The following is a 14,290-nucleotide window of genomic DNA, read 5'->3' on the forward strand; positions in this document are numbered from 1 at the left end:
TTGAAGGATGGGAGGAAAATGGAACACCAGAAGAAATCCACACATTTTTTTTTAAAGTAAACATTTGTTTCTCGATTCCTGTGCTCAGTGGACAAGCCCTTGTTCTTTCACCAAAGCAGGGGATCCAGGGAAACATATGGGAAGCTATGGGCAGAGGAACAGCAGAAAGTTAGTTGAATTGAACATTTGAGAGCTGATTGATAAGTGAGTTTAGGACTAGCAGAGCAGAGAAGGAGTGGTTGTGAAAATAAATTAAAAATCACAAAGGGGATGGAAATCAAAAACTGCAGATGCTGGATATTTATTTTTATTCATGTAAAATCTTGCAACCGCAGGGTCTGTGCCCAAGATGGCGGCACCTGTGCTGGCAGCTATGGACTCAGCAGATGAAGGTCATGCATAGGTTGTGGGCTGCTGACAACTTGAGGTCAAAGGACATGCACAGGCAGTGGGCTGATAGAACTCGCTCATCGGAACTAGTTATCAGATCCGGGATTTGAGAGGGGGCTGAGGAGAAAAAGGGTTCCCGAAGGGCCTCGCATGCTAAAGGCTTCCTGACCACATTGGAGGTTTGGGTCTGGAGCTCGGGCTGCCAATGGTTTGACCTGGAGTCTGTGCAGTTACAGAGGCTGCAAGAGCACAGGAGGCAAATCCACAGACACTCAGTGTCTCTGAAAGGACTTTTTTTCTCTTATTGCAAGGGGCACCTGGCAATATTAATGGCCACTCTCTGCGTTATGGCAGACAAAAGTACATTTTGTGTAATAAAAAAGAATTTTGAAATAAAATCAGGAAATAATAGAAAAACTAAGTTAGTTGGGCAGCATCTGCAGATTGAGAACCAGTTTGAGGCCCTTCATCGGATCCGAGATAAGAGAGAAACGAGTTAAAATGAGCAGTAGAGAAGGTGAGGGGAGATGTAGCCTTCTGCAACTTTGCTGCTGCTGAGATAATTGTGTTTTTCACTTAAACATAAGATTTCTTGCAGATCAGCAACTTCACTGCAGCGATTTGTACTTTGAACTGGTCAAGGACCAACTTTGAGCTTCCCTTTGACCACCTGGTTTGGATGTGTATCGTGGTAGCGTTTCGACTCTCCAGTCCAAAATTGGAAGTTGATAAATTGCCAGACTGGAATTCTCCACACCACACTGTGAGAGAGACACTTATATGTAATCTGCCCTGGGGGTTGTATATCTTGTTGGAGTTTTTAGTTGATATATTTTTGCTGCACACTGAACAAGGACATTGAAAACCTAGCACAACCCTGCAGCAATCTTTCAGAGTGTATGAGTTGGAGTCCAAACACCAACAGTTAACGAAGTTTTCTATCAGTTTTAAATAGTATTACTAGAAAAATGCCAGGATGTCCAGAGGCTCTTTTTAAAAAAGACTTGCAAAAATAAATTACATCAAAATTGAGTTGCTCCACTCAAGACCACAAGAAACTACAAAATGTTGTGAAGGTGGCACAGGCCACCACCTTCCCTTTTCCAATTCCATTTTTACCTCCTCCTGCACTGGAAAAGCTGTCAACATATTAAAAGACACATTAGACCACAGTCACACTCTCTTCATCAAACACCCCATCCCATCAAAAAGAAGATTCATGTGTGAGATTGCGCATATCAAACTCCTGGACAGTCTCTTTCCTGTTTTTATCAGACTCCTGAATGAAACCCCTGTTGGGCACTACCAGTTGCCCCAATAATTACAAAGACGAAGATTGAGGGGAATGATAGGCTTTATTGTACATAAGACTTGAGCTGGCCCGGATCCAAGCTAGGGAAGTGCAGGGAAGGGAGAGGTGGCTCGAACCTTGTGGCCTGGGCCACAGGGGAGGAGTCCAGGGGAGAGTGTCATCGGAGGGCAGGCCAGCCCATTCCTTTACCGGCCAATGAGTACATACAATCCATATCATTACAACCCCAAAGAGTAAAATTATGTTTCTTTTGCTCCATAATTATCAATCTCTCTCTGTAACTCTGCACTTTTGTACCATTGCACTGTCTCTTTCCTATTGAACTGTATGAGATGTCTACTGGCCTGCTCGCCGAACACTCCTCCCTGCTGCATCGTTGTAGAGGCGGCAATAAACAATTCTATGTCGTTTTGAATGTTGCAATTTGCAAATCTAAGACCATAGCACTAAGCCAAGTTTAAGCTTTGTTCCAATCACACATTCCAGATCAAAAGATCTCTCATTTACCCAGATTCACTACCTGATCCTTGGAAAAGATCATTTAGAAATCCTTGGGTCAACTAGGTATTATCTTCACGATCCTGCATCTTGCACAGTCATTCTTCACTTCCAAACTTGCGATAGTTCCAAACTGCTGTTCACTTCCACATCTCTCTGTAGCATTACTCATGAGGGTGGTCCCCCAACTTCCATTGTTAAAAACAGCAGCTTTCAAGCATTTCTCCACCCACAGGAACAGGCAGCGTGGGCATGGCCACTGAGTTGAAATCTTCCCCAAACTATAGACATTCAGAGACTTTTACTTAGTCCTTCCTTGCAATTTCCTGCCAGGAGCTCCTGCTATATCTTTGGAGAATATTTATGGACCATTCACAAAAAAAACCATGCATGCTGTGGATGCAACCAGCTTGTTCCTCTAATCCCCACCCCTCCTGAGAGCATACTCACACATAATGCCTTCCATCATTATCACGCTATTTATTCATTCAGTAGCAACACTCCCCAGCAGCTGGAAGAGTGTTCCTTGTCTTGTGATAAATCCCTTTAGAGTTTTTTCCACAGATATATACACACACACACACACACACACACAGACACACACACACACACACACACACACACACACACACACACAAGATCCTTATTTTTATTCCTGCAACAGTCACAAGGCCACTTTAATTCGAAAGTATTAAGTCATTTTATAGCAATCTTTTCCATTCAGTCTACAGTGAACTAGAATTTACTGTCTATCTATTGTTCAGATAGCTGGCTCCACCCTCACCTACCCCAATATAAATCCTGGTTTTCCCACCTTACCTCAGATTCACCTGAGGACTATTGTATGTATATACCAGCCATTGATTGTAAGCTATTAAAAGCATGTTTCTGCTCCTTTCAAGTCTCTGAGTACAATCAGATGCGTAACAATTCGAATAGCTTAACTTTTGATGCAAAATAGAAGCCCTGTTGAACCAGGTATGCTCCAGATCGACCTTCTATTCCCAGAAGCCCTGAGGAATTCACCGACAGGCCGGAATGCTTCCAATCTTATCTGACAGCCACGCAAGATGTCTTAAACTCTGATAGTCCGCACTTCTGTCTCAAATCAGCCCCAAGAGGTCCTGTCATCGGGGTCTGTGCAACTCACGAGTCTGCCATAGAAGGCCCACTACATGAGGCCTCAGAATGATGTGCTGGTATGACACCGGCACTCTCAACATCGACAATGCCCGGGTGAGTCGCTGGACAATTATATTCTTGAACTGTGGGCCCTGACTAGGAAATGCCACTGTGAAGCAGCCACAGCCTGGGTGAGAGAGGAAGAGGAAATCCTGGATACCCTCGTGGCAGGAGTGAGGTCGAGGTACGTGGATGCCACATGCAGTCTCTCCACCCTAAATATTAACCCCCCCCTCCCCCAACTGTTTCTGAATCTAACTCCCAATTGCAAGCCAATAGCCACAAAGAGCAGGTGATACAGTGCGAGGATCGGGAATTTATTAGAGCTGAGACTCAGCAGCTGCTTAAAGAAAACATCATTGAGCCTAGCAACAGCCTATGGAGAACCCAGGTGGTAGTTGTGAAAGAGCAAGAGAAGTCCAGGCTAGTGATTGACTATAGCCAAACAATTAATCACCTGACACTCCTGGACACATGTCCCCTCACTCAAATTTCGGACATGGTAAATAAAATTGCGCTGTATTGGGTCTATTTAACCATTGACCTGAAAGCTGCACACCATCAATAACCGATCTGTTCCGAACCCTACACAGCATTTGAGGCAGAGGATGACTTTATCAGTTCCGGAGGGTCCCATTTAGTATCACAAACAGGGTCTTGGTCTTCCAGAGGTAGATGGACAAAATGGTCAATGAATATGGGTTAAAGGCCACCTTCCCTTATCTTGACAACGTCACCAATTGTGGACACTCTCTGGAAGGCCACAACGCCAACCTCCAGAAGTTTCTCCATACTGCCAAATTCTGAATCTCACGTACAACTCCAGGAAGTGCGTGTTCTGGGCTAAACATCTGGCTATTCTGGGCGACATGGTGGAGGATGGAATGCAACCCCTGTTAGACCTCCCAATACCAAAGACCATGAAGACTTTAAGGAGGTGCCTGGGCTTCTTTTCTTACTACACCAGATGTCTCTGATATACTACCCTTAGCCAGGTTGGCAGGCCGGTTGCCTTTTTTTCCGCACCCTACAAGGCCACAAGCTTGGGAACCCATCAGTAGAGAAAAAGCTCCAAGCCATAGAGGCCATCGGGCACCGGAGGCATTACCTAGCTGGTAGAAAATTTACACTGCTCACCGACCAGCGATCGGTGGCATTCATGTTTAATAGCGCAAAATGAAGAGTACAAACATGCTTTTAACAGCTTACAATCAATGGCCGGTATACACAATAGTCCTCATTTGAATCTGAGGTAAGGCAGAAAACCAGGGTTTATATTAGGATAGATGAGGTTGGAGCCAAGGGAGGAGCCAGCCAACTGAACTACACACAGTCAGTGAATTCCAGTTCACTACACAGTCTTTCTGTATTTTTGCTATCACATTGCAAAGAACATGCATCTTTCTGGTTTACCGATCTTCACTGTTAATTATAACCAAGAAATATTTAGGCTAGCACTCCGAGCATGGTCTATCACTGCTGTATCACACTTGGAGTTGTAACAGCAGTCACTAGGTCATTTTAAAAGGAATAGTTGAAAGAGAAAGATAGATAGATGGATAATGGATAGATAGATGAAGTGAGCAAGAGAGAAAGAAAGAGAGAGAAAAAACTGTCACCCAGAAATAGACAGACACACACAAAATAAACAGTCTTGCAAAATAAAACGGTTAGCAGTCTGAGAGCTAATGGACACTAGTGATTATACCTTAAAGGCTTAGTTGATGAGTCTTGTGAATTATGTGCCATGGTGACAGGAAACAGAACATTGGCACAAATTCACAATCCAGCATGACCCCACTTACTTCTCAGAGAATTATTGGAATTCATCAGCACCGCAGATCTGGTGAGAATTCACACTCCACAGTTGTCCAACTCTATTATAAATGGTAGGCATGTGTGAACCATTATTCATTCTGCCATTAAGCCTTAAACTATCTTAAAGTCATCAACACATTCTAAACCACCTGAGGCAGGATCATATTTCAAAGTTATTACAATATATATAACTTAGGATATCCAACATTATGATTCACCTCCCAGTACCTTCTGCGTGCAGCAAGCTGGATTTTATTTCATTTTTTTGGATGTCGCTGACAACGCCCACATTTATTGCTCATCCCTAATTATCAGTGAGAAGACGGAAATGAGCCATCTTCTTGAGCTATTGCACCACTTCTGGGTGAGGGAGAAACACAAAACTGCTGGAAGACCTTGAAGGGCTCAGTCCCAAAACGTTGGTTATATATCTTTACTTCCTATCTACACTGTTGAGTTCCTCCAGTATTTTTCTGCAGATTTTCACGTTTCCCTTCTGTGTGAGATAGTTAGTGTTGTTGTGTGACCATTCCTGGAGTTGCTCCCTGTAATGACTGGAAACCAGTAATGACCCACGATTTTATTCTGCTGATTCATCGAAAGTAGTGCCCATGGTCTAATTCCAAGACAAAAATGCTAGAGGAATATTGACCTAATAAGTGTTAGACTGGCTAAAAGATGTTGAAATTATAAGACCGTAAGATCATAAGGTATAGGAGCAGAAATAGACTATTCAGCCCATTGTGCCTAGCCCACCATTTAATCATGAGCTCATCTATTTTGCCCCTCAGCCCCACTGCCCTGTCTTTTGCCCATAACCTTTGATGCTCTGGCTAATTAAGAACCTCACGGTAAGAGCCAGAGGAATCACAAGTTTGCGCAGATTTCTTTCATCCAGAGCGTGGTTAGAATCTGAAATAGAACACGTGAAGGGGTTGTGGGAACACACACTTTCATAATATCATTCTGATGAACACTTGAACTAGCATGGCATAGAAAGCTACAAGCCAAACACTGTTTAACGTAGTGAGCATTGGATAGTCAGCGTGGTGGGCTAAAGTCTGTGTGACAATGTCCCTGTTGCCACAAAATGTAGTCATTCATCTGGTAACTTAAGAATCATCCAACATAGGACTAAGAGTTTAGATTTCAGCAAAGATAGATAAAGAAATTGATTAAGAGATCAAATCAAAGTGTGAGAATAAGTTTGCTGAGGACATAAAAGTGGACTATAAAAGTTACTATAAAAATTATTGGCAAACAATTAGTAAAATCAAGTATAGGTCTCCTTTGATCTGAACAAGGCAGATTTATAATAAGAACACAAGAACATAAAAAATAGGAGCAGTACTAGGCCATTCAGCCCATCAGGTCTGCCCTGCCATTCACTCATGAGCGGATCCATTTTACCACTCAGTCCTACTGCCTCGTCTTCTCCCCATAACCCTTGATGCTCTGGCTAATTAACAACCTACTAATTTCTGCCTTAAATACATCCAATGACTTGGCCTCCACAAGCAACAAATTCCACAAAGACAAACATATTTAGCATTTCAGCCAACAAAAGAATTGTAAAAAGAGTTGTGCTTGTGGTCTTTTACTACTCCTGCTCGATTGAAATGCGAGGAACGTACAACATGGATGAGAATCACAAGCGTAACAGTGACACAGTTTTACATGGACCTCATCACTGTGCAAGAATGCTATTTACATCTTTCTCCCTCAGGTACCAGTCCAGCTTTCTCTTCAATGCATCAACTATATTCTGACCAGAGAATGTTCAATCAACCATCAACAACAGGGCTGTGGATCACATAAAGACCAGATCAGATTAGGATTTCAAATTGGCTTCCTTGAACTTTTCCTTAATGACTTGATTGTTTTATTGTCATCAATAGAGGATGAGCAAATGTAGGTTCTTGGGAGTCACTATCTCGGAAGATCTTTCCTGGAACCAACACACCAATGGCATCATGAAGAAAGCCTCTACTTCCTCAGGAGTTTGCGGAGGAGCTAGTGGAGTTGTTCAAGAGAACCGGTACGACATGGCCTGTTTCCGTGCTGTAAATGGTTATATGGTTATAAGGTTGACTCATGGACCAACATCCATGTTTTCCCCATCTGGATCCCAGAGTTTCCATCCTCTTGTTCAGTTAATGTTTAAAGAATAATGGTTGATCCATCTGAAAAAAGTTGCCTTGTCCCATCATTTTAGAGACTTCTGGGTTACAGAGGAGGGATTAAATTAAACCACAATATCAATTGAAAAATTAACTGAATAAAAATAAAACCTTTACGCTTCTTTTAGAATCCAAAGCTATAGCTGATGGAACACATTTTTACTCAAACTCAATGAGCAAGACCTTGTATTCTAAAAAAATTTTTAAAAATGATTGAAATACTCATTGCAAATCTGTCCCAAATTGTTACAGATGGTGGATAGCAAATATATATAGTACTCATGTTTCACTCATGTCGGTGGAATCATTGTACTTCTTGTCTGCCTAGAGAATTATTACGCAGTTTGGATCACCTGCCCTTTCTGATGTTACTCTTTCGGCATCATGCAGTTTCCTTTATTTACTACAAGTATAAAACCCAGAAGCATTTAGCATTTATAGTGTGTAAAAGAGCTGCATCGATTAGAGAGATGACCACTTTGTTAGAGGAACCATGTGCTATCTAAACAGGACTGTACATTGTGATGAATTACTAATGACTTCCTCTGAGGAATGCCAGAGGATTAACCTTTGCTCCAGCAGTTCCTGTTCTACACTGCAGATATAATCAGATCTACAACAAGCGAGTGTCAGCCTGTTATTCATTCCAGCAGAAATAATCCCTCATTCTCAAAAGTTTAATCAGTCTTTTCTTGATTTAATTAATCATGTGATCAGTGATGAAGTACCTGGATTTGAAATTCCACCCTGTCAAAACATTTGTAAAAATCTAATAAATCTCCCAGGATGAGGAAAGGTAATGCAGAAATGAACTAAATAAATGTTGGGAGGGTAAATGTTTACAACCTGCTTCTGTAACACCTTGTAAAGTTGTGCACACCATGTGGTCAAAACACTGGTTTGCTTAAGGGAGGCCCAAGTACAAAGGCAACGTCAGGTCACAGTCTCAAAAAAACTGCAGGAGGTTCATTATATTCCGACTCACCAAAATTCCAACTGAACCACCCAACCACTGAAATTCCCGCAACACCCAACATTCCCACTACACCACCTATCAACTTTCCCACAACACCTACTAACATTCCCACAACATCCAACGTTCCCACTACATCACCCACTGACATTTCCACTACACCCACCAATCTGCATGAGATTCAGTGCCAAAATGAAATTCCATTGAATCGGCATCATTAACTTACAGAAGACACAAAAACTGAAGATGCAGGAATCCTGAACAAAATCCTCAGGAACTCAGTGGGTTAGGCAGCATCCATAGATAGAGGGATAGTCAACGTATTGGGTCAGGTCCCATTCCTGAGATCTTTTACTGCATTTATCATTTAAGGAAGAGGTTTTATAGTTACAACATTGACTGAAAAAGTCACGACAATCTTAAGAGCAAACTTCTCTTAAGTTTCTTGCCAAAGGGTTCTTGAATTTCCCTTTACTACATTAATCATGAAGTTTTCTAACACCACAAAAAGGATTGTGTTACAAACTAACAACTCTCCCAATTTTGTTAAACACTGAAGAGACTTTGTTAGCACTAACAAATGAACAGAAATGGCAAAAATTCACTAGACAATGGTAAATTCAAAATAATTTTTTAATTAAACTTTAAATAACATAACATTTCTTACTTATCTCTAAAGTTAACTCCAAATTTAACCCCACTGTGCACAAATATAAATGTGTGTTAAAGTTCCAAATTTTGAAAAGTTCATTTTAAAACTTCAGCATCATTTTGGTCTTGATAGTAGGTCTCAAATTTTCAGTTCAGAAATAATTATAAAGCACTTTTAAACATTATATTTTCAGATCTCTTTAAACTCACAAGTGATGAGCTGTCTTTCAGAGATATTCTTCAAACAGGAGTGACCATCTTTTGGGCACAAATGAGAGGTTGTCTTATTTAAAAACCATTTATGTTGTATCTCCTGTGAATAGAATAATACAAGTCCTGTCTTTCCAGTAGGCCAAATTTTCTATCTTCTGTCTTTAGTTTTCTTGCATGATGAGGCTGTATTTCAAAAGAGCAGTTAGAGACTGACTTATTTCAAAGCCACTTATTCTGTGTTCCCCTTTTTCCGGAGTAACATAAGTAGCTTTTTCCCCCTCTGCAGGAAATATTGCTGCTTTCAATCCTGTTTCATCAGGACAGTGAATTCCCTTAAACTGAACTCTTTGTCTCCCATTTCAATAATATATTTCTGGCAAATATCTCATGTCACATGGTATGTGACATCATTTCTGTCTTTGAAGTTCATAATGTCTTTTCACACTGATGTGCTAAAAGCATCTAAGTCCCTTTATACCTCCATGATATCTGCCGAAAGGACATAAAATGGCTGTACATTTACGCAGGTGCTTCTGAGATGACACCTATTGTTTTCAATATCTCAAGAACCATCATAAATCCTTTCATCTCTTGGTTTCAACTTCAATCATCTGCTATTCTATCTCTGCAAATGGCTCTCCATCTCAAAGAACCATGTCTGTAAAAAATGCTAATGTGTTGTTTTTGTGTTGAAGCCAACTAACAGGTCCAAAGAATCATGTGTAGGCACTTTCAGGTGGCCAATTGCCCCGCAAGTAAAGCCACATGTTTAGGCAATATGCGGTTGTTTTGAGGCCACCTGAATGTGCAGGAGGTGCTCTTGAGGCGAGCTACATAACCCTCCTCTGAGAGGGATAATCAGGTCAGCTCAGTGGCTCCCCCAGCCACCTGAATGCAGCTGGCTGAAAGTGGATGTTAAAGGGTCAGGCTGCTGATCACAGCTGACACTGGGCAGGAGCTGGAGTGTGCTCAGAACCGCATCCGGTGCAGCTGTGTCCTTCAGATGGCCAGCGTTGCGCTTTAAACGCTGGCCACCTGAATGGCAATTTAAAAGGCCGCTTCTGCTTCTTCAGGCGCATTCTTAGCGTAGAATGCACCTGAAAAAGCCTTTTGTCTGTAGACTGTAACTGAGCCCTGTCCACCCAAAACTAACTTTTTAAATAAAATATAGTTTTAACATTAAACTATGGATTAATATTAACACATCCGTAACAACAGTCTACACTACTGTACCACCACTTTTTTCTAGCACAATGGTAACTGTGAATATTTATTATCTCTTTTAAACTTATTGAATACTACTGTATTATTCATACAAAGTATCTGTTTGGCTACAGCAAGTAATAATTTTGATACACATGTACAATATGATAATATACTCATTATCATTTACTATTATTAATGCTATTAGCTGATTATATTTGTTGGAAGTCATTGTTGAGATGATACTTTGAAGCTGAAATCGCACCAAAGAGTTAAAATCTGAGACTTTGACCAATGTGTTAATGAATTATGTCCTCTAACATGCCATGTAAATATTAGGTGTTTTGAGTACACCATGACTGCCATTAATTAATAACAGTAATTGTGAATTGCTGTTCAGTTTATTACATTTTAATTACTGATCTCTTCTTATTAATCTTTTATTCCAACATATATTTTTCTCTATGAATAATTTGAGGATGTATAATAAAGCTTGGAGAATATTAATTAAGCTTTTAACTAGATTTGTGGTGCAAATTAAATCTTTATCAACGTGCAGGACCAGTATGTTGAAAATACCTCATCAAAGCCATAAATGGAAGACTAAACGTTTTGGACTCCTTAGGAACAAGGAGATTTTATCCCAGGAACGTTTTCCCATTTTACTGCCACAATCTAAAATAATTTCCCTTCTTTGATTTCCTTGGAATGCTGGCTATGAAAAATGGTCTTCTTGAGGCGGTGAGAAAGGAAACATCTGAACTCCTGGTTAGGCTCAGCCCAAGTTTAGAAGTTTTTTTTAAGCCAGAGTGATTATTCTTGCAGTTAATTATTATGATTTGGATTGAATGTGGGATGTATGATTTGGAAGAAAAATTTGCAGTGACACTGGCAAGTGGGGAAGGTAATTGAAGGTTACAGAACAATGTTGTTGAGTTGAAAAGGTGGGCAGAGCAATGGCAGATGGAATTTAATGCTGATAAGTGTCAGCAGATGCAACGTGGGAAGGACAAAAACAAAAAATTGTCAGGCCTGAAGAATATTGCCCTTGGTGTACATTTCCAAGGATCCTGAAGGTAGCAGCACTGCTAGATTAGGTGGCGCAGAAGGCTTCAATCATTGCTGTGGAGAATCAAAGAACAGGGAGATACGATACAACTTAATGAAACATTGAAAAAAACCTGCAGATACTGGAAATCTGAAATATAAAGAGTAACCTCTGGATAGCACTCGACAGGTCAGGCAGAATCCACAGTGCTGGATGCTGTTTGCCATGCTATAGCAAGAACAAAACCACACTGAACAGGGTGTAAATGAGATTCACTTAGATGTTGCCAGGAATGGGACATTTAAATTATGAGGGTAGACTGCATAGGCTGGGTTTGTTTTCCTTGAATCAGAGGATGTTAAGGGGGCCCAGATGGTAACATATGAAGGGGTTAAAAAGGATAGGACCTAGTGTGGATAAATGAGAAGAATGTAGATGGTACAACGGGCATTGTGGACATGAGGAGCTGAATGACCTGCTTCTGTGCTGTTCGATTCTACGACCACTACATACAATTCCCTTATCCATATCGCCAAATAGAATGAAAATAGCTGAGGACCCAGCACTGATCTTGGTAACACTCACTGTATCCAGATTGCCCATACATAAATCACTCCTTGATATTGACTGTTGGAATTCTCTTAGCCAGTCTTCTATCCATGCCAATAGCTCAGCCCAAAGCCAGGTGTTCCCATCTTTTACATGGCACCTTATCAAATAAATCCCTTCTGGAAATCCGAATGTACACTACTGGTTATACCTCTAGAAACTCCTGCCAATTTGTCAAACACATTTACTTTTCATGAAACCCTGTTGGCACCATTCGATCGTCTCATGACTTTCCAAATGATATGCTTGAACCTCCTCAATAATGGACTTCAACACTTTCCTAATACTGGATGGCAGACTCATTGGCCTATAGACTCCTGCTTTCTATCTCCCCCTTCCTTGAATAATGGTGTAAAATGTGCAGTTTTCCAAATCTCTGAGGACCTCTGTAGAATCCATGAGACCTTAATAGATGACAGCTAATGCCAGCATATCTGTGCAACTATATTCCTGAAGACTCCAGTTCACAGGCCATCAAATCCACACTTTAGCCTTACTCTTCACCTCAACCCCTTAGTGGATGCAATGCACAGAATCCTCCTTTCTTCATTATATTCGACATTATTTGTTGATTAAATTATCATGCAGCAGAAAATATTGTTAACAGAAAATTCATGAGGCGCTTCAGCAGAACAGCAGTAAATTCTATTTAATCGGCTGAACAAATGCAAACATTGGACAATGATAATAACTGGGGCTGCTCTTCTGACTGACAAGATGGCAGTGATATGGGCCAAGGTATTTGCATAATTACAGCAGATTCGTGCAAAAACAGCTCAAGAATAGTAATTTTTATGAAAAGAGAGAGTAGCAATTATCTTTATAATTAACTAGAACAACTTTATGTGATTATAATTTCCTCTGAGGCGGAAAAAGATCAAAAAATAAACACACACAATGCAGATTTAATGGAATCATCAGTCCAATGGAGTAAATTGTGAAAGCAAAGTCTTCAGGGTCAAGACTAGGAGCAGCAGAATGAGCAGTGCAGACACAAAGGGTTTGAGAGGGTCAGTGGGCAAGTGGTCAGTGGTCAAGCCTTCTGGAATAATGGATCTATAGTGAAGAATAATACTGGATAGTTGCAAGGTATAGAATGTCACTGGTGTGTAGACATTGAGATGCTGGTGTGATTCCCCTCAGGAGAAACAAAGGCAATTTGGTGGACGGTTCACATTTAAGGTGTGACATAGTAAATAGAGAACTATTTTCACTAATGGCAGGAGGCCCAGATCCAGAGGATGAAGATGTGATATCACATTCCATGGGCACTCTCAAGACAAGCCTTGCTCTCTGAACACATCCAGCTGGGATTGGGAATACTAAACATGTTGTCTCCATCCAGGGTTAAAAATAGAACTTCCAGGTGAGGAAGAGCTTCACTTACTCATGGTCCAACCTCATCTGTGGCATTCAATGCAGCCAGTGTGGCCTCCTCTACATCAGTGAGACCAAATACAGATTGGGTGACCACTTTGTTTTCATAGTTCAACCATCATTCAGCAGTCTCACTGTCCATGGGAAGAAACTATTTTGTAGCATGGTGGTTCTGGTTCTTATACTTCTGCATCTCTTTCCCAATGGGAGTAGCTGAAAGAGGATGTGTGCAGGGTGGAAAGGATCCTCACTGATTTTGCAAGCCCTCTTAAAACAACTATCTGATTAAATCACATCAATGGAAAAAGGGGAGAGAGCCTAGTGATCCTCGCTACCGCTTTTATGGTCCTGTGGATTGACCTCCGTTCCAATGCTCTACATCAACCATACCACACCAGGACACTATTGATAGAGCTCCTGTAGGAAGTTGACAGAACGGTGGATGGTAGTTTTGCCCACATCAGCCTTCTAAGGATATTGTGCCTTCCCGATTAATGAGGAGATTTTGTGTTGTCCAAAGGTCACTTATTAAGTAAACACCTAAGAACTTGGTCTTCTCCACTGTCTTCACTACCAAACTATTAATGGGTAGAGTGTCTGCCACAATTGGGAGGGGGGAGAGAGAGGTCGCTGCCGTGGGGCCGGGTGGGGGGGGGGGAAGGTCGCTGCCAAAGGGCTGGTGGTTGCCACGATCAGCGGGAGAGTGGTCACTACCATGAGGAAGGGGAGAGGGCCTGCTGCCATGGGGAAGGGGAGATGGGGTCAGCTGCTCTGAGGAAGGGGAGAGGGGTCGGCTGCTGTGGAGGCAGAGGGGTCAGCCACCGCGGGAGCAGAGG

Source organism: Narcine bancroftii, chromosome 8, assembly GCF_036971445.1.
Source record: "Narcine bancroftii isolate sNarBan1 chromosome 8, sNarBan1.hap1, whole genome shotgun sequence".
In the NCBI taxonomy this organism is placed as follows: Eukaryota; Metazoa; Chordata; class Chondrichthyes; order Torpediniformes; family Narcinidae; genus Narcine; species Narcine bancroftii.